This window comes from Camellia sinensis, chromosome 4, assembly GCF_055761805.1.
Source record: "Camellia sinensis isolate YWXY chromosome 4, ASM5576180v1, whole genome shotgun sequence".
In the NCBI taxonomy this organism is placed as follows: Eukaryota; Viridiplantae; Streptophyta; class Magnoliopsida; order Ericales; family Theaceae; genus Camellia; species Camellia sinensis.
In genome coordinates this window covers 59,717,974-59,737,876 of record NC_138964.1, presented here as the reverse complement: position 1 = coordinate 59,737,876, position 19,903 = coordinate 59,717,974, and the positions used below count along the sequence as shown (strand labels likewise).

Below are 19,903 nucleotides of genomic sequence, written 5' to 3'. Positions count from 1 at the left end.
CACCTCAATGTAAATGGAATTGATTGGTTGTCTGAAAATTGAACACTTGCACTGTAATAATCAGATAACTTAAACAGCTAACAACCGAAACAACCCAAGCAACCCACTGCCTGATTCTTAGACACACAGCCCTTACTCTGTTGGGGATTGATCTGCATACAGCCCGAAACACAGCATTCAGTTCATTCTGCACACTGCAATTCTCAAACAAGACAGCCCAATCTAATCAGGACGGACCTCAAAGATGGAACCGGTTGGAGTCGGAACACGTTCCAATGTAGAGAATGGCACAGCATTCTGAGCATAAGCGATTTTTGAAATCGAATGAGGGTTTTTCAAACCGGGATATCGAGCCTACCACTGAACAGAGCGGAAAGGACTCAAATATAGGTACACGACCTAAACACAACGAGACACGCTCGGGAAAGACTAAAAACAAAAGACGAGACCGTCAAATGAAAGAGACACGACACACAGACGCGTAACCAAAGATGGGGGACCTCGGACCACGAGGAGCCAGTTCAATCTGGGTATTGTTTCCCACCCCTTCTTATTTGTGATTCTCACATCACTCAATTCTCAAGCTCGGATTTTCTCTCGAAACCCTTTTCCTCGCTTTTCTCTCAACTTACACCTCTCTATTCTTCATTCTCTCATTTTTCATCCCTCCCCGGGGTGATTGATGGATAAATGGAAAGGTGCGGGTTTATGCTCGACACCGTTAGCTCACGGCTATTCTTCGGGCAGGCAGAGTGCTCTTCTGGCAAGTACGTCGATGACGGGGGAGAGACAGAACGCCTGGCTCAACTGTGCCCCTAGTTCATCATTTTAACCATTTTTTCCGTTTTTGCTTTCTACTAAAACGGTTTTGATCGAAATGAGAGTCGGATTAACGTACTTGTTCGACTTTTGTTTTGAAAAGCATGCAAGTCAGGCAGCAAGCACTGAAAATTTTCCTTTTAGGTCCAAGACAATGGTCCGGTTTTGGAAAATGAAATAGTTTTCGAGAAAATAGTCAACCTCAGTAAAAATTTTCAAAAACTATTTTTCAAATAGCTGATGCTCAACAAGCATGGAACTTACTCTTCGAGATGCGCGACCTCGGATCGGAGGCAATGGAAAATTGCCCCTGGTTTGAAGGAGGGTGGGAGGCAACGGAAAGTTGCCCCTAGTTTGAAAGGCGGCTCACAGCGGCTCGTGGCAACGGAAAGTTGCCCCTTGTTTGGGATGGTGCCGCAGCAATTCACAGACAGTCTTCATTGGCGGTGGTCGAGCTCTTAGACACAGCGATGACGAAGACGGTCACAACACATATATGGACACAGTCACCTTGAAGGGTGTTGGCCACTGGACTTTGGAACGAAATTGAAACCATTGCATGGACTGAGACGCTTATGAAAGCGTTGGGGGTTGGACTTCATGATGAAGTTGCCTACGTATCCCAAACATGGGAATCAAGCCTTACGTAGTTCCGGTTAAGGTCCACTCGGGTATTTTAACCTTCACTTTGTTTGGCTCTTATTTTTGCCAAGGCGCCCAATGCGGGTTTTCGACCTTGCGAGCTTCTTTTCATTTTCTATTTCTTCTTCATTTCTTTTGCATTTTTCTTTTTCTTTTCTTTTTGGTATCTTTTGTCTTTTCTTTTCTTTTCTTCTTTTTTGTATTTTTCTCTTGCTCTAACTTTTGCCTGGGTCGCCCTTCTGGGTTTTCGGCCCAGCGAGCCTCTCAAAGGGTAAAAGTGTAGCAAGTCCATGCCAAATGGTTCCTGAACTGGAAGCCTCTCCGTGTCTAAGAGAACGGCTGTTGCACTGATTTGCGGAGAACCCATCAGGGTTACTCTACGAGCTTCTTCCGGCGAGATCTACTCCTTCTGATTCGGCCTTGATGCTTCTTGATCGAAGGCTACCTCAAAACTGGCCACACGGGCCTTTCATGGCGTTTGTCCGTTGAACTTTTTGAACAGTCTGAATGGGTTCAAAGTCGGAGCGGGTTGAATCTTGAGGCTGAGAGCGATCCTAAGCTGCGCGATCTCAAGAACGATTCCACACAGGTCTTCACAAGGCCGCGTAAAATATTTGTTTTTGAAAGTTTTTAAGAAAGCGACGAATCGCTCGTGCCGAAGATAGTGTGGAACCAATCTGGATCAGGCCAGGGTCCTTCTCAGTACTCATGCCGACAAGCATGATTTCATTCATAAAAAGGCTTAGCACGCCTCTCTTTCTCTCAAAATGATCAAAATTTTACAAAACCCAAGGAATTCCTTCCTCTTCGTTTTCATCACCGCAGTGTTCAAAAAGTTTTTTTTGAAAACTTAGGTTAATGCTATGAGTTTGGCGCGCAGGAGAGCAGGCGAGATGTACTGTCAGCCCAATCAAATTCTCTGGTCCTTATGCTGAAAGCAAGCATGAAGTTGAGATAGCAACAGCTATTTCAATCGGCTCTGTTGGTGTAACTGGCCCCTCGGCAGGAACAGACTCAAAACAAAAACAGATAATAATAAAACAAGACGGTGTTCGGGACAACAACCCCTGAATCACCGGGTATTATATACAACGGGGACTGACTCGATACAACAAGACAGACCCTTAAGCAAAAAAAGACTGACTCAAGACAAAGAGACAGACTCAAAACAAAAGACCGACTCGATATCCAAGCCAGAATTTACAAAACTCGGTTTCACCGATGCTCAAAAATGCGTGCCAAACGCTTCATCAAAAAAAAAAAAAACCAAATGTTGCCCGCAGGCGGTTCACTTTACATACTCGCAGTATCTGAGCCCTCGAAATCCAACAACTGAGTGGTGACGGGCTTGCCTGAGGTAGGTGGTAGGATAACCTTATTATCAATCAAATCCTGCACTTCATGGCGAAGGCGGGAACATCCATCGGTGCTGTGACCGGACTGTTGATGGTACGCGCAGTACAAGGTAGCATCATGGGTGGCGGGGAGATTCTTTGGGAGCGGTCGGGGCTCCAAAGGCTTAAGATGCCCATTCTTCGCCAATATCAACAATGCCCTAGACAAAGGCATGTGGAGGTCGTGAAAGACTCTGCGCCCTCGAGGTAGGTACTTTGCAGTTTGAGGATTCTTGCCAGACGCGCTGGCGAAAGGATCAGCTGGCGCTGCCTTGGCTTTTTGAACCTTTCCCGGTGCAGGGTTGGGAACAACAGGAACTGTTTGGGCATGACGGGGCCCATCCCGGTTTTCTGCCTGGCTTGAACTGCCTTTGGTTGGAGCGGGGAAAGCATCATCTATAGCTTTGGTCACTATTGCGGATGTTTGTTGCTTGTTCATCCCTCTGGCCTTCAGAGCCTCGACTGCCCACAGCAGTTGTTCAATAGGGTCGGCATCTACCTTTGCCTTGTCCTTTCCTTTGGCCTCAGCCTGATCGAGGGTCGGGGTTAGTGCTGACATATCGTGGCTATAGTCAGAAGCCATCTCTGGCTGGCTGAGCTCTATCACAATCCGCCCCAGTAGCGGGGGCTCCTGTGGTACAAAATTCCCGGCATACGGTGCCGCTGGTGGTGAAGCCGACATTCCATAGGCGAGGTCTGCCACAGACCTTTGGAGATCGCCTATCATCCCCATCAATTCGAAGGTGGTGGGCTCACGAGCCTGGTATAACTGGGGAGCCCAAACCGGGTGCACAACGGGCGACCTGGGTGGATATGACATACTGATGCTGGCTTCATTCTGCGGAGTGGTTCCCTGCTCCGGTGCGGCTGTCATAACCACAATTTCTTCTGAACTTTGTGTCGCCATAAATCTTGCCTCAGCAAAGGGGAGACACTGGCTGTTCTGTATCAACTCTGCAACTCTCTGGACTGAAAGAAAAACAGACAGCACTTCAGCCCAAACTGATCAAACACGGGTGTAGCCGAACAACTGTTCCCTACTGCTGATCACTGTTCCCAGATTTCTGTTCCCCAAAATACTGAATCTGATACCCGCGGATAACTGATTCTCAGATTCTGATACCAATGCCCTTAGGCCTGATGCCCCAAACTTGCAAACTGGTATGTACATTCCTGTAGAGATACACTCTAAAAGCACATAGCAAGTAAGAGAGAGCCAAAACACCCCTATGTTGGGGTAGGGTTTCCCTGTCCTATTTTGTCAGGAACTAGGATTTCACTACGCACGCAGCGGTTTCAAACAACCTATAATCGGGTAAGCAACCTGTCCTAGCTTGGAATGGTCACTATGGATTCCGAATATGCACTAGGTCGAATGGTCAAAAAAAGGGTGCCCCGGTAAAACCGGGGTTTGTGTTCCCACACTGTCAGAGCCCATAGCCGGTCAGCCTTATGGACATGCCTTGACAAGACAAGCCTCCGGCAAACCGTTCAGGAATGGCAGATGGCAAACACTGTGTTCCTAGGCGCACCAATGCACATGCAATGCAAAAAAACACATAAATGAGATCAAAAACAGGATATCACGAGTTCGAGTCAAACTCTCTAAAAGTCCCCAGCAGAGTCGCCAGAAACTGTAACAGCGCCCGGGGAGGGGCCTCGCGCTACAGTTCGGACTCTCGATTTGTGTCACGGTTCTTAATCTGAACCAAAGAGTCCAAATCTGGCAAATCGTTTTGAGAAACAGATTTTTGAGAAAGTAGTGCCAAACATGGACTGCTTTGCCAGATACAGAGTCGCCACCTAAATATTTTTAAAATGGGGAAATTTAGGAAACCCTGACTCGGTGCCGAAGGCCACATGTCCGTCATCACCGGAGTTGTCTCGGCTCGGGAGCTTGGGTACGATCGGGGAAGGTCAGCTATGAGCACCCCCTTTCGCCCGGTCCGAAGACCGGCCTCTACTAACCGTGATATCTGATTTTGAAAACTTTATGTGTTCTTATTCCGGTTATTAGCCTAGAATTACTATGTTATGCGCACAGCAAACAAGTATAGACTAGATTGCCTAATTTGGAAATAAACATTGCATATCCGTTTGGTTTGAAAATGCTTTGGAATTTGCTACTCGCAAGTAGGCTAAAATACGGATTTCAACGAGTTTTTCCAACTCAAACAATCCGGCCTTCACCCACAGGCATTCAAAACAGTTTAACACATAAGCATCTAGCCACATGTTAAGCATGCTGTTATGGCAACATTCACACTCATGCGATATGCTAAAGCGGAAATGCTTACATAGTACTCCGCGCCAAAACAAAGAACTTGTTAGTAATCATGCATGATCCAAGTCCATGTGAAGTGCCTAATGCATCGCATACAAAATGTCGCTAAGATAGGCTCGGCTATCCTAAACATGTCATGTGAAAATGCACAATTATCACGTATTCAGTTTGAAAATTGAAGTATTGATGCAATTAGCGTGATGTACCGAGCCTAATGCATGTAATACAAATGCATGGATGCACACATGCATAGCATAAGGTATGCTAAATTAGACGTGACCTAATACTAACCATCAAAGCAGGTAAGTAAAAGGGAAGAAAGAAGTGGGGATTGGAAGACATTCACACACCCACACACACTTATTACAGATTTGCCCTCGCTCAGAGGGACCAAATAAATATTACAAATTAACTAACTACGCAAGCTAATTAATATTACAAATTAACTAATTTAATTAACAAATTAAATTAAATTAATTAAAGCAGGAAAGCGTCTCGGGAAACGCGCCACCATGCGCAAGCTGCCTCTGTTTTCCTCCCTTTCCTCCTCTGGAGGTTGTCAAAACCTCAGGACTACATCCTTGGACAGAGGGGATCACCACCGGCTAGATGAAACTTCCACCGGCAGTGTGGTATGGCCATCGGCACAAAATAGGGCCTGTCGGCAGAGAAAAATGTGCCGGTCGGCACATTACACTGCCGGTCGGCAGAGTATTCCTGCAGAACCTGCAACTCACAGCAACAGAGGGCAAAACAAGGCATGACAGCATATTTCAAGACATGTATGCACTAACCATGTCCCTTATCATTGTGATGACTCAAAGGGACATGTGCCTCGGTTCTCGGACCACCAATCACGCATTTCCATGCATGATGGCCCAAAGAACCGAGTATGCATCTTTGATTTCAAATGTATGCACACCAATCAAACAAATAAGGCCCAATTCCTATCACCAATTCAAGGAACAAGGCATGCATGCGAAATGCAATGCAACCTAGGCATACAAGCTAGGAATGCAACATGGCATGGCAATCAACTCATGCAAGCATACAAGCATGCATATGGCAATGCAAATGGATGCAAAGATGGACTTAAACATGAATTAGGCGACTCTAAAATAGGCCTAAAACAGTAGCCAAAAGTGCTAAAGAGTGAGAGCTAAATGGCATGCACACACACATGCTCATAAGGACCAACACTTAAGCATGAATCAAACAACATTCAAGCACACTTGAAAGAAGGAAACATGGACAAATTAGCATGCAACATGAGCCTTAAAATCATGTTATAAAATGATGCCAAATCAAATTATAAATCAAGTCAAGCATGCAACAAAAAGTCCAAGTGTTCAAGGCAAGTTGATAAGGCATTGAACTACACTTATCATGACCAAACATGGCATGCATTAAACAACTAAAAATAGATTTTTAGCTCATAATAAGGCCAAAGGACTCCTTAGATAGCATCTAAGTGGCCCAAATTCAAAGGCATGCAAAGGCACCAAAACATGGAACATTGCAAAACATGCTTTCAAAGCATTAAAGAGACATGCGAGGCAATCAAACAAGCATGGAAATGGGACTGAAATGACATATAGAATGATCCCAAATCACCAAAACAATGCAAAGATGGCATGCTACACATGCACATACTCAAGGCCAACAAGCCCAAATGCAAAGGAGCCTTATAATGCATGCTAAAATCGACCCAAACGACTATGGACAGATCTAAAACATGGCAAAATAAGCATATAACCTTCACAAATACAAGCCTAAAACATGCTCCAACAAAGGCTAACAACCTAGAACATGTTAAGGCACAAATAAGGCATTACATGGCAACTATGCTAAACATGCATAAGGTTCCAAAACCAACTTGAAATCATGTTATATCATGGATATATAAGCATGAAAAACAAACCAAACATGCTCAACACACACTCAAGCATAGGCTTCTTTAAGAGGCCAAAATGTGCCCTTTTCAAGGACAACAAGGAGAGGGGGTGGCCCTCTCCTTCTTGGGACTTCAAAGCATCATCTTTACCACTGAAATCCCTCAAGATTTCAGTGGTGAAGAGACCTCAACACCAAAATCCCGGAGCTAGCACAAAATGGCTCAAAATGAGGCCTTTTGGGGCTTAAGGGTGGTCAACACCCCTCAAACAACAAAACACTCTTAATAAACAATAAAGAGGGCTTAAAAATAGAACTTTTTTATGTTATACAATAATCACAAAAACAGCTCTAAGATAGGTATAAAATTGATGCAAGAATGGGGAATAAAGGTGTAAGTTTCTTACCCTTGTAGTCCTCTTCAACAAGGATGCTCCAATGGCCTCCTTTGGCTCCAAATCAGTCAAGAAGCTCAAGAACAACCCCTTAGAACTCTAATCTTAAGAGGAAGGTGAAACACTAGGTGTTTGTGTGCAATAGTAAGGCACAAAACACCTAGTGTGCAAAATGGGAGGGAAAGAGAGATAGATTGAGTGTATCTAACCCTAACCCTAGAAAACCAGAGCTCTCCTCTGTCTTTTTTCTCTCAAAAATGTCTAAGCCTCTTTTTTTAAGCCTTAGAGAGAGCCCTCTCTATAAGCCTCTTGTAAAGCTTATTCAACAAGCTTTGCAAGAGGGAGATCCCTCCATACACGTGTATGGAGGGGAGAAAAAGTTATACAGCTGTCCTAAAATATCTGCAAAAGCAGATGAACAGCAATCGGCCGGCAAAAAATGCCATCTTGGCCAAACAAAGTGCCGGTCGGCAACAAAAAGTGCTGACCGGCAACAAAGAGTGCCGGCCGGCAAACTATATTGCCGGTGGCAGCAAAAACCAGCCGGTGGCATCTAGCCACTGCCGGTGATGGGTGGGGATGGTCTACAAGCCTCACCCTGCCTTTCCAAGGCAAAACACAAGTGTTTGGTGCAAAACCAGACACTAAACGGTCGAGTTCGGAGATCCTGAGGTAGGGCGCGAGAGCCAAAACCTCCGGGAACTCCAAACAAACACAAACAAGGATAATCACCGAGTGTTCAAGCGGTGACGTCCGAGTCTTGAGGACGGTCAAAAATGGGGTGTCTACACTCATCTCATATGATAAGTTGAGAAGAACATCAATAGAAAAAATTTGATTGATTAGGCATAAGTAATCACATGATTAAATCACATATAATATATATATATATATTATAATACATGGACGGTGTATTCTTAAAAATGATATGAGGAAATTACCAATAAGTCCTACTTTTGAGACTTATTACCCATTCAGTCCTATTGATAAATTTATCAAGTGATAAAAATTTATCAGTCTCTTATTTTTATGAATAAATTTGTCGAGATAAATTTATCAGTCTCTTATTTTTATAGTGATAAATTTATCAGTTAGAACCTGTAGGTAAATAAGTCTAGTTAATAGGACTAATTGGTAAGTGCCCCAAATATATAGGTTGTATAGATAAAAATAGTCTAATAGTATAACAATCGATGTTGGTTCACCTTGACTTTTTGAATGGATAATTTTATTAGTTAGTTATATAAAATGAACGGTTTAAACCACCGAAATGGCTCCAAATTAGTTTGTTAATAGACCAACTTCACTATAAAATTGAAATTTTCAACTTTAACAAATCTAGACTCATAAAAAATATATACATAATGATTTAGATGAGTTTTAAATCAATCAGTGAAAAATAAAGAACCCTTAAAAATTCATTTAATTAAAAAAATCATTAATTACATCATTCTTGTGTACAATAATTTTAGTGACATAGCATTTTCCTTTTATTATAATGAGAGTTATTAAAAAATATTTTGCTTCATGATGGTTGCTGATTTTGGTAAAATGCCTAGGGGTGCTTGGAATTAGAAGGGGCAGTTTTGGTTTTGGGGGCAGAGGAAGAACGCGAGTGTGGTGTTGTATTGGCTGCTGCTATTAATGTTTTGTTTTTTTTGCTGGTTTATGGTTCTTTGGTTGTATGGCATTCATGGCCTTTTGTTTTGCTTGTGTTGGCTTATGTCTTTCCTCTTTCTCTGTGTTGGTTCTTTGTCAATTTCTTAGTTTGATTTAGCATATAATTGAGTAATTAATTTGGTGCCAATTTAGTTGATGGAGATGGTTTATTATTATGCTCTTTGCTTTGGCCCCACTTTGTTGATGTATATTATAATGTAATGCACTTTGATATCATCAATAAAAAATAAAAAATAAAAAAAATTATGCTGATAAAATAAATAAAAAAAGGATGGCAGAATTCAAATTTATCAATTATAACATAAAAGAAAATTTGTTAGAGTTTAAGTGTAAATTATCTATGAAAAAAATTAATTGATCCAATTATTATCTAGAATGATTTACACATAAAATTTGATAAAATGAATAATTTGAATTGTCAAAACGAGACTATGATGGGCATGGTCCGGAGATAAGCTTCTTCTATTGAATTGAATTATTTTTTAAAAATAGTTCTATATAAATAGCAAGATCCTTTTTTTTAAAAAAATAGTTCTATATAAATAGCAAGATTTTACAAAATTAAGTTCTATATAAATATCATCCTAATTTTGGAGGTTGTTGATTTGAATTATTTTTCAAGAGATCTATGCAAACAGAAAATTGTATAAAATTAGGGTTACTTACACTCAGCATCTTTACATTGGTTACCATGAAAATGGTACGTATGATATGCATCTTATACAATATATATATATATATATATATTTTATTGCAGAAACTATGACTTCTTTACTCTTCATAAAAATGGTGAATTACACTAATAGTCCCCCTAGTTTGAGACTTGTGTCACTTTGATTTCTGACCTTTTAACTGTGATAGATTTAACCCTAAATTTTGAATCTCGTTCTAAATAAGAACAATTGAAGATACTGTGGCTCTATTTCAAGGGCAAAGTCATCAATTTGATAAAATATAAACTAGTTTGACAAAAATAAATGTCCAAAATTATTTTTGAATTCTTAAAAATTATTTCTCCCACCAAAGATAAAATTATATAAAAATAATCAATCTTTTACATTTTTATTTTTTTACCAAATTAGCTTTTAGTATGTGTTGAGATGATGATCATGTAATTGATGGTTGTTTTTGTTGATATTTTTGGATGGTTATTATGTAACAGATGGTTGTATTTGTTATTAATAGATATTTTTGAATAGTTATTATGTAATGGACGGTTACTAGACTTTTAATGTATAATCGATATATTTAATATATGAAATATTTTTAGATTTAGATTTTTTGATTTAGTGGATTGGTTTAATAATAACATCAAATATATCGCCATGTTTGACTTTTAAAAATATAGAAACTAATTTAACGAAAATAAATATCAAAAAAAATTATTTTAAAAAATTATTTCTACACTCCCAAAAGATAAAATTATATAAAAATGATGTGTTTTTAATTTTTTTTTTCACCAATTTAATTTTTAGTTTCTTAAAAAAAATTGAAAATAAATTATGAAAACCAAATTAAACAGACCTTTATAACCAAGAAAGTTCCAATATTATTCACTAAAAAAAAGGTCATCACATTTCAAACAATATACAAGTTAACTAACACAAAATAAGTTCGTGTGACGATTTTATCCTTGAAATGGACCGTTTGCAAAGGAAACATTTTTTTATTGCCCTTATTTGGAACAAGATTTAAAATTTAAGATCAAATGTATTACAATTAAAAAATTAAGTACCAAAGTGACATAAGTCTCAAACTACATGAATTGTTAGTGTAATTTGCTCTCATAAAAAATATAACTTTTACAACAAAAATTATGTTGTCATTCATAACTTTAGAAATGCATATCATAATTTCCCCTCCCAATAACTAAAAAGTATAACGTGCTTGAATCTAATTGGGGTTCGTGGTGTGGAGGAACTGTATCAGAAAAAAAGAGATTCTAGTTGCAAGATATTGTAATTGAGATCTTATTCAAAGATAAAGATATCACTTTTTCAATTGAGATGAGATAATGTTTTGAATCAAAGAATGATCAATAATATCAAAGTATATTGTCTCTTGCTTACATTGAGAAACTTAAAAAAAAAAATTACTATATCCTCCATTTAAAGGAGAGCCATTCATTGAGAAACTCAAAAAAAATTACTATATCCTCTATTTAAAGGAGAGCCATTCATAACTTTTAATCGTGACTTCTATCACAAAAATTTGTTACTTTCATTACAAAATTGTACCTTTTCTTAAGATGTGCACATTTTTAGGAGTGCATATTGTATTATTTTCCTATATTTGTACCAAAAATTCTCCCTCCACTTTTAATTGTGATAGTTAAATCTTTATACATTAAATCATATTACAATGTTATCCTTTTGTCCATCTAGCGTTAATGAGGCTAACGGAAATTGTCATGTGCACGATATGTGACATTTTTCTTGTCTTGTTAGCATTGCTACAGTATTGCTAAATTATCATTTTAATCTTTGAACATTTATCAAAATTTTACTTTCCTTCATCTTTAATTTATGTCAGCTTTTTTTTTTTTTTTTTTGATAACTCAGGGTGTCCGGGTCAGCTTGCGCGCACCTCGACTAATCTCTGGGCGACCAATCCCACCGTCCACTAGCGGGGGGCCCATTTAAAGCCAGAGCAAAGCTCCTTATGGATTGGCCCAACACAAGAGTTGATAGCACCTAAGAGGTTTTGAACCTGAGACCTAGAGAGGAGCAAACTCCTAAGCCCCAAGCCTCCACCACTAGGCCAACCCTTGTGGGTTGTCAGCTTCATTAATAGTAGATTGACAAAAGAGTAACATTAGAACTTGGCTTAAAGTGTAAAAGACTAACTATTATAATTCAAAGTGAAAGGAGCAAAATGATATTTGGATGAAAATATAGTTATGCTGAAAGTAATTAACCCACATAATGATCGTACATGTTGGTCATTGTGCTATTTTCATTTTAAAATAAAGAACATAGCTTATAAATATAACAATCCACATCATTCTAAACTGAATCCAATCGAATACTCTATTTTGAAGAGATCACTAAAAGAAAAGAGAAGATTGTGAACATCATGTTTCTTCAATGAACCCCACCCTGGGCCTTTCCTTTCATAGTGTGGTTGTTTCTCCCATGGTGAGCTCTTTGACTAGTAGCTTGGCTACGCACTGGCCTTGTAATGCCGTGAAATAATTATAATGATCTAACCCAAGACAACTAATATGAGGTAACATAAATGAAATGATAAGCTTTCATTAATCAGAGTTAATAAATAAAAAGTGACACACGCGATATATATTCATAAATAGTTCATCATAAATCTATAACATGTGTTACATGTAATAACAAGGAACGAAGGCTAAACATATATTCATATACCCTAAAGGCTTACATCTTTCCAAGTCACTGCTAGGTTATAACGAAAATGAGTCGAGCTCAACACAATTAAAGCCCTTGGCTATACAAAATGAATACAACAAAAGAGAAGTTCTTGCTCCAAATCTCTTCAAGCTACTGTCATGGCGGATGCAGATCATCGACACCTGAAAATTTCCAAATAGGGTAAGCCAAAGTCTAGTAAAAACAATCTAACACAATGTATGAATCTGAACAAAGATATAAATATGATATGCTTATCCAATGCCCATGATAAAATCATTTACGACTCTTTCACAAAACCATGCCATGTCGAGTTTTATATCTCAATTCATAAGTCATTCTATAGCGATCCCGGGTTTACCCTTGTTATATAGTGATCCGGACATGTGTCCGTGGATGTTGGTAGTTGTTTATTATCTTGTTTGCATCCTTTCTTACTTTGTATTTGAGTTATAGGATGTGTTGAGCGGGTTTGTTACAGGTTGGTTGAGTTTAGAAACCAAAACTACTTGCCTAGATTTTTGGCCTGTACGCTCGAGCGGAGGTGTTGGCGCTCGAGCGTAGATTACACCCATTCAGTATTTTCCTGTGCAGCGTTGTACGCTCGAGCGTGGTATTGGCCGCTCGAGCGGGGTTGTCTGAGTGCCGCTCGAGCGTAGGGTTGGGAGCTCGAGCGGAGGCCTGGTTCTGCAAAAGTGCTGGGCGAGTGCATTCTGCGCTCGAGCGGGAGGTTGGCCGCTCGAGCGGAAGTCTGTGAGTGGCCGCTCGAGCGGGGTGTTTTACGCTCGAGCGGAGACCTGGGTTAAAGTCCCGAATTTGTGACTCTTTAAATCACTTTTTCACTTTCTCTTCTCTCTCTTACTTTTCCAAAATCACCATTGTTGAGCCTCTCACTCTAGACTCTACCTTCTCTCTAGGTTTTGATCTAGTAGGAGTGATTTACTCACCTTTGGCCTTTACAAAAAAGTTGTTGATCGTCGAGGGCTTCATTTTAATCTGAAAATCTCGGGTTTTGGAGCACGTTGGGTTTTGTCGTCTTCTCCTTTGGGACTCCGAATTTGAGGTAGGGATAACCTACTCCTCTCTATGGGTTTTGTCTTTAAATTTTGGTATTTTGAGATGTTGGGCTTGGTTTGGTAATTTTGTGAAAGTTTGGGGCTTTTGTGTAATTTTACAAAAGTTGGGGTTTCATTCATAATAAACCTAGATGCATGTTTGGCATAGAAAAAAATGGAATGATTGTTGAATCATTGATGTAAATGGGACCTAAGGGTTGAAATAGTAATTATGGAAAATGGCCTAATTACATTGTTTAATTAATTGGGATAATTAATTGGTGAGAAATGAGGAAATGAAATGTTGATTGAATATCCATTTGTGCATTTATTTTCTGTTTTAGAAATAACTGCTTTGGGCTATCGGTGGAGGATAGTCGAGATTGTTGTAGACAATGCATGATGATTAGGTAAACGGAAACTAATCAATGGAATGTGTCATGGAACTTGACGGTTGATAGAATACATTAATTGTGTGTATTATGTGATTGTATATAGAACCAATGTGTTTATATACGTTATGTGTAGAGGAGGAGATAGGGGATGTACTCCGCGGTTTAGGGGAAGATAGGGGATGTACCTCTGAACCGGATAGGTATTGGGAGGAGATAGGGGATGAACTCCGTAGACAGAGCTCATATGCTTGTCTAGAGAAGTGAAGATAGAGCTCATATGCTTATCTTTGTGAAGTGTGGATACAGCTTGTATGCTTATCTGTGGATATTGTTGATATACATATCTGTTGAGAATGTGGATATAGCTTTTATGCTTATCTGAATGTGAGATATAGTTTTTATACATATCTGTGGAAATGATGATAGAGCTGGCATGCTTATCTGTTGAAAAAGGGAAAATGAAAAGTAAATGGGACTTGTAAGTCGTTGGCATAAATATGTAATTTATGTGATTGTATCAGTGTTGACCAACTATCAATTGCTAATGTTTTGGTCATTGTCCATGGTCGGTTTAGTGTATTTCTACTGGGCTGTGGCTCACCCTATATGGGAATATCATTTTCAGGTACAGGAAGCATGCCACCTCCAAGGACATAGCTGGGAGGCTAGTGGCGGGCATAGTTTTGTCGTTTTACTTTTGATGTATTATATGTAACTTCAAGCCAAGGGCTTAATGTGTAAACGAGTTAGAACTCTTTGTTGTAACCAAGTGTTAACTTGGAAAGCTGTAAGCCCGTAGGGCATTTTGTTATGAGGTTAACATGTAATACTTAATTAACGGAACTCTAATGAATATAAGAGTATGGTTAATTTATATGTAAATGCATGTCTTATCTGATGGGTTTATTATTATTATTTTGAGGGCGTTACAACTTGGTATCAGAGCGTACCGGGTTCGAATACTTTGGGTACGTGGGAAGTGATTAGGATCACAATGGGTTTGTCTCGCTTGATAGAGACGTAGATGTAGTACCATATGCTATGTGTTTATTTGATAACATGCTTATGTGACTATGTGGGTATGGGATTTAATTTCTAGGATGTTGAGTGGATCCTTGAGTTTCTGGGAGTCTTGTTGGAAAAGCACTTGATCAATGCTATTTCTAACCGGAACTCTAGTAACGTCTCGGGACTATCATTATCCGAAAATGAAATTCGTAAGTGCTTATGTGTTTATGTGCTTATGTGGAGTGAATTACAGTTGTCCATGCATTAGGACGTGAGTGTTTAGTTTTGGCACACTTATGAATGTGTTAACGTTCTGTGTTGCCTTTATTAGGATGTCAGGACGAGGAAGAGGTGCTAGACGTGGTAGACCTGCGAGGCAGGAAGTACCGTTACAGGGTGAGATTCCGGCAGTGCAGGAGGGGGTTGGGCAGGCCACTGTGGCCGAGCCAGTAGGTCAGCAGGCTATGGGTGCCTTGGCCAGAGAGATAGCGGGAGCTTTGGGTATTCTTAGAGCTGGGAATCAGGCAGCTGAGACAGGGCCTTCCTTCTTGAAGAGGGAGTTCTTTCGGTGTAATCCGGACGAGTTTATCGGGGATCCTAAAGAGCCGCTTAAGGCAGATGAATGGCTCGAACAGACAACGAAGACGTTTGAGATGCTTGGCATCGAGGACGGAGCACTGAAAGTGACCTTGGCATCCTTCCAACTGAAGGGAGATGCGGGTCAATGGTGGAAGTATGAGAAAGCTCGTGTTGGTGGTACTTGGGAGGCGTTTGTGAATGCTTTTCAGGAAAGGTTTTTATCAGCTGCAGCTAGGGAAAAGCTGAGGGATCAGTTTAGCCGGCTTAATCAGCAGGGCTTGTCAGTGGCCGAGTTTGAGGCTACTTTTACCAGTCTGTCTAGGTTTGCACCTGAACTGGTGGTGTCTGAGGAACGCCGTTGCTATGAGTTTGAGCGGAAGTTGAGGCGGGGCCTCAAGTTGAGAATTGGTGGGTCTTATATTCGAGAGTATAGACACCTAGTGGACGCTGCAGCTCATATGGAGCTTATGATGCAGGAGGAGGATGAGGGCCAGAGAGGCTCCAAGAGGAGCCAGGATAGTCAGGGTGATGGCAGGAGGCAGAGGGGTTCTAACCCTCAGCAGTCGCAGGGTGGTGTTGCTAGATCGACCTTCCCAGTGCCGAGTGCAGGCTCCGGGAGAGGTGGTCAGGGAGATTTCACCTGTTACAAGTGTGGCCAGCTGGGTCACAAGGTATCTGTTTGCCCGCAGAAGGGTGGGGGTCAGAAAGCTGCTTCTTCTTCAGCTAGACCGCAGAGTCAGAGTTTGGGCAGGGGGCAGCTCTTGACTTGTTATCAGTGTGGACAACCTGGGCACATGAAGAGGTTTTGCCCACAGTTGAGTGCCACTTCGGGAGCGTCTGGTTCTAGACAGATGCAGGGTTTTCAGCCAGCTCAGTCTGTGCAGGCCTCGAGGGCCAATCCGGGAGCTTCGTCATCCCAGTCTGTGCAGCAGTCTTTTGCTCCGAGAGGTGAACAGGTAGACCAGGGGCCTACGGGGCGCGTGTATGCTGTTACCGCGCAGGATTTAGTACCAGCTCCAATAGTAGTGAGAGGTACTTTTCTGTTTTGCAACTCAGTTGCTAATGTGTTGATAGACACGGGTGCATCTCATTCTTTTGTATCTGCTGCATTTGCATCTGTTTTGGAATTGGAGTTAGCACAGTTAGCATCTCCTATTTGTGTGGTATCGCCTTTGGGTGGTGAGTTGATTCTGAAACAGGGTGTTAGAGGTTGTGATATAGAGGTCGCCGACTATAGGCTTCCTTTTCCGTTTGTTGTCATGCCCATGAAGGGTTTTGATGTTATTTTGGGTATGGACTGGTTATCGTCATACCGGACTATTATTGATTGCTACCGCCAGAGGGTTACATTGTGTACCTTGAGCGGGGAGTGGTTCCATTTCTTGGGAGACCGGGTTGGTAGTGTTTTGCCACCGGGGTATGATTCGCGAGGGCGAAGTGAGCTTAGTAGTCTACTTGCCAGCTTTGAGAGTGGTAAGAGTGGTGAGACCCAGGTTGTGTTACCGAGGGTGGTTTGTGAGTATTCGGATGTCTTTCCCGAAGATCTTGTTAGTTTGCCACCTCACCGAGAGATAGAGTTCTCTATTGATTTAGTGCCTGGTACGGCGCCGATTTCTATGGCACCTTACCGTTTTGCTCCGGCAGAGTTGGTTGAGTTGAAAGTTCAGCTCCAGGAATTGCTCGATAAGGGCTTTGTTCGCCCTAGTGTCAACAAACAGATGAGACTCACATTCATCCAGTGTCAACAAACAGATGAGACTCAGGCTCAAATCAAAACACTTCATACTTCAAGTTTGATACACATTTTAGTGCTGTATCAATAAAACACTTCAATATAAATAAGCACACATAAAAGTGATGCTAATGGAGTCCATCCCCTATCTCCTCCCAAACAAAATCCGGTTTAGAGGTCCATCCCCTATCTTCCCCTAAACCGTGGAGTACATCCCCTATCTCCTCCCACACAAAACAATGTATGCAAACACATAACATATACAACACACAATCAATACACATAATGTCTGTATTAATTCAGCAGTCAAAATTGATGACTTAATCAATGATTAGTTTCAGTTATCCCTAATCCACATGCAGTGTCTACAACAAGCACGACTATCCTCCACCGATAGCCCAAAACAGTTATTTCTAGACTTGGAAATAAATCTACCAACAATTCAATAGACGAGTGATTTAAATTAACCAACTACGCCATTTAATCAATGAATTCCCCAATTCCATGAATTTAACCATATTTTCCCAATTCCATGAATTTAACCATATTTTTCCAAAATTACCAAAGTATCCCCAACATATCAAAATACCAAAACTTAGAACAAAACTTATAGAATGGAGTAGGAAATCCCTACCTCGAAGAAATAGCCCCAAAAGAGAAGATGGAGATGAAGACCCAAACTCCATAGTGCTCCAAACTACCAACAATTCAGATTAAATGGAAACCCTCGACCCACTCTATCTTTTTAATAAAGGATCTAAGGTAGAAACTCACTCTAAGTAGATCAATCCTAAGAGAGAAGGTGTGTAGAGGGAAAGAGAACTCGTACCTAGGGTTTTGGAATCTGAAAGTAGATGAAAAACTAATCTGAAACACACTGCTGCCTATTTAAACCTGACAGGCTCGCTCGAGCGAAGACTTGGTCGCTCGAGCGACCAGACACAGAAAATCTACGCTCGAGCCAAGGAAGCCTTGCTCGAGCCAACAACCCAAAAGCTCGCTCGAGTGAAAGAAATCTCGCTCAAGCGAAGAACTCAAACCCTCAGGTCTGTAACCAGACACACGCTCGAGCGAAGGAACTCCTGCTCGAGCGAAGAACGAACTAACTCGCTCGAGCGAAGAAAAGCTCGCTCAAGCCAAAAACCTCTGCTCTCAGGTCTTACTACAAAACGCAACCCTCGCTCGATCGAAGAAACCCTGGCTCGAGCGACGGACCAAAACAAAGAGCTCGCTCGAGCGAAGAACTTCTCGCTCGAGCGAAGGGTCAAAATTCTGGGCAGCAACCCTTTGCTCCCAAGCTCAACCAACCTGCTACAAACCTGCCCATTGCATCCCCCAACTCAGAAATAGGAAATTAAAGGACGGTAACAATCATAATACAATGGCAAGAGCTACGGAACCTAAGTCCGGATACAATAATCAAATGGGAAAAGACCGGGGTCGCTATAACCTCCCCCCCTTCAAAGAATTTCGTCCCCGAAATTAAGCATAAGTTTTTGAAAATAGATTTTTTTTTTTTTTTTTTTTTTTTATAATATGACAATTCATTAGTAAACATCTTGACCCAAAACTGGTCATTTCATCTCTTTATCAAGAGGCATCTCACAATATAAATATAAAACAACATATATTTCAACCTGTATCATTATTATGCATTATTCCTTTCAATGTTAACAATTCCCATATCATATTCAATCGCATGATATATACAACCCACTTGGTGAAGTAATCTGTTGCCACTAGTAGGTACTTCCTTTGCCCAGTTGCTTGGGGCAGTTGCCCAACGAGATCCATGCCCCATTGGGCAAACGGCCAAGGACTGGATACAGGGTTCTGGTCTGCTGCTGGCTGGTGTATCAGAGGTGCAAACCTTTGGCACTTTTCACACTTCTTGACATAGGCTTCTGCATCTTGCTGCATGTAGGGCCACCAATACCCCTGGGTAATAGCCCTATGGGCAAGTAATCTGCCCCCAGCGTGGCTTCCACATATTCCTTCATGTATTTCATACAAAAAATCTTCCACTTGAGAAGGATGTACACACCTCAAAAGGGGTCTAGTGAAGGATCTTCTGTAGAGATGTCCCTCTGCTGTCAGATTGAATCTTGCCAACTTCAATCTGATCTTGTGTACCTCCTTGTGATCATCTGGCAATTTTCCTTCTTTCAGGAATGCTATTATTGCGTCCATCCAGCTTGGTCCCATGTCCACACACATTGCTTCACGCTTTGTGATTAGTGGTTCAATGCTCGGGCCCGACAAGTAGTCGACCATTATCGTCCTTGCTTTTCCAGGTTGTATTGCACTAGCCAGGTTGGCCAGTGCATCAGCGTGACTGTTATCATCTCAGCTAACCTGATGCAGTCGGCAATTTTGAAACAAGGCTACCAACCTGCTGACCTCCTTTGCGTAGGCCGACATCCTATCATCTCGGGCTACAAACTCGCCCGTTGTCTGGTTGATTATAAGCTGGGAGTTACAGAGGACTATCACCTCATTTGCTTCAACTGCTATTGCCAGTTTTAGTCCTGCAATTAGTGCTTCATACTCTACTTCATTGTTTGAGGCCTTGAACCCCAAACGGATGGATTGCTCTAGTACCTGTCCATCTGGAGATACCAGTACTACTCCTGTCCCCGCTCTTTAT

The 19,903-nt window shown here is 41.1% G+C and overlaps 1 protein-coding gene across 1 annotated transcript in view; it reads left to right on the top strand.

Moving 5' to 3' along the window:
• Positions 1-19,903, top strand: part of LOC145823790 (uncharacterized) — a 59,307-nt gene that overhangs the window by 1,498 nt on the left and 37,906 nt on the right. The window lies entirely within an intron of this gene.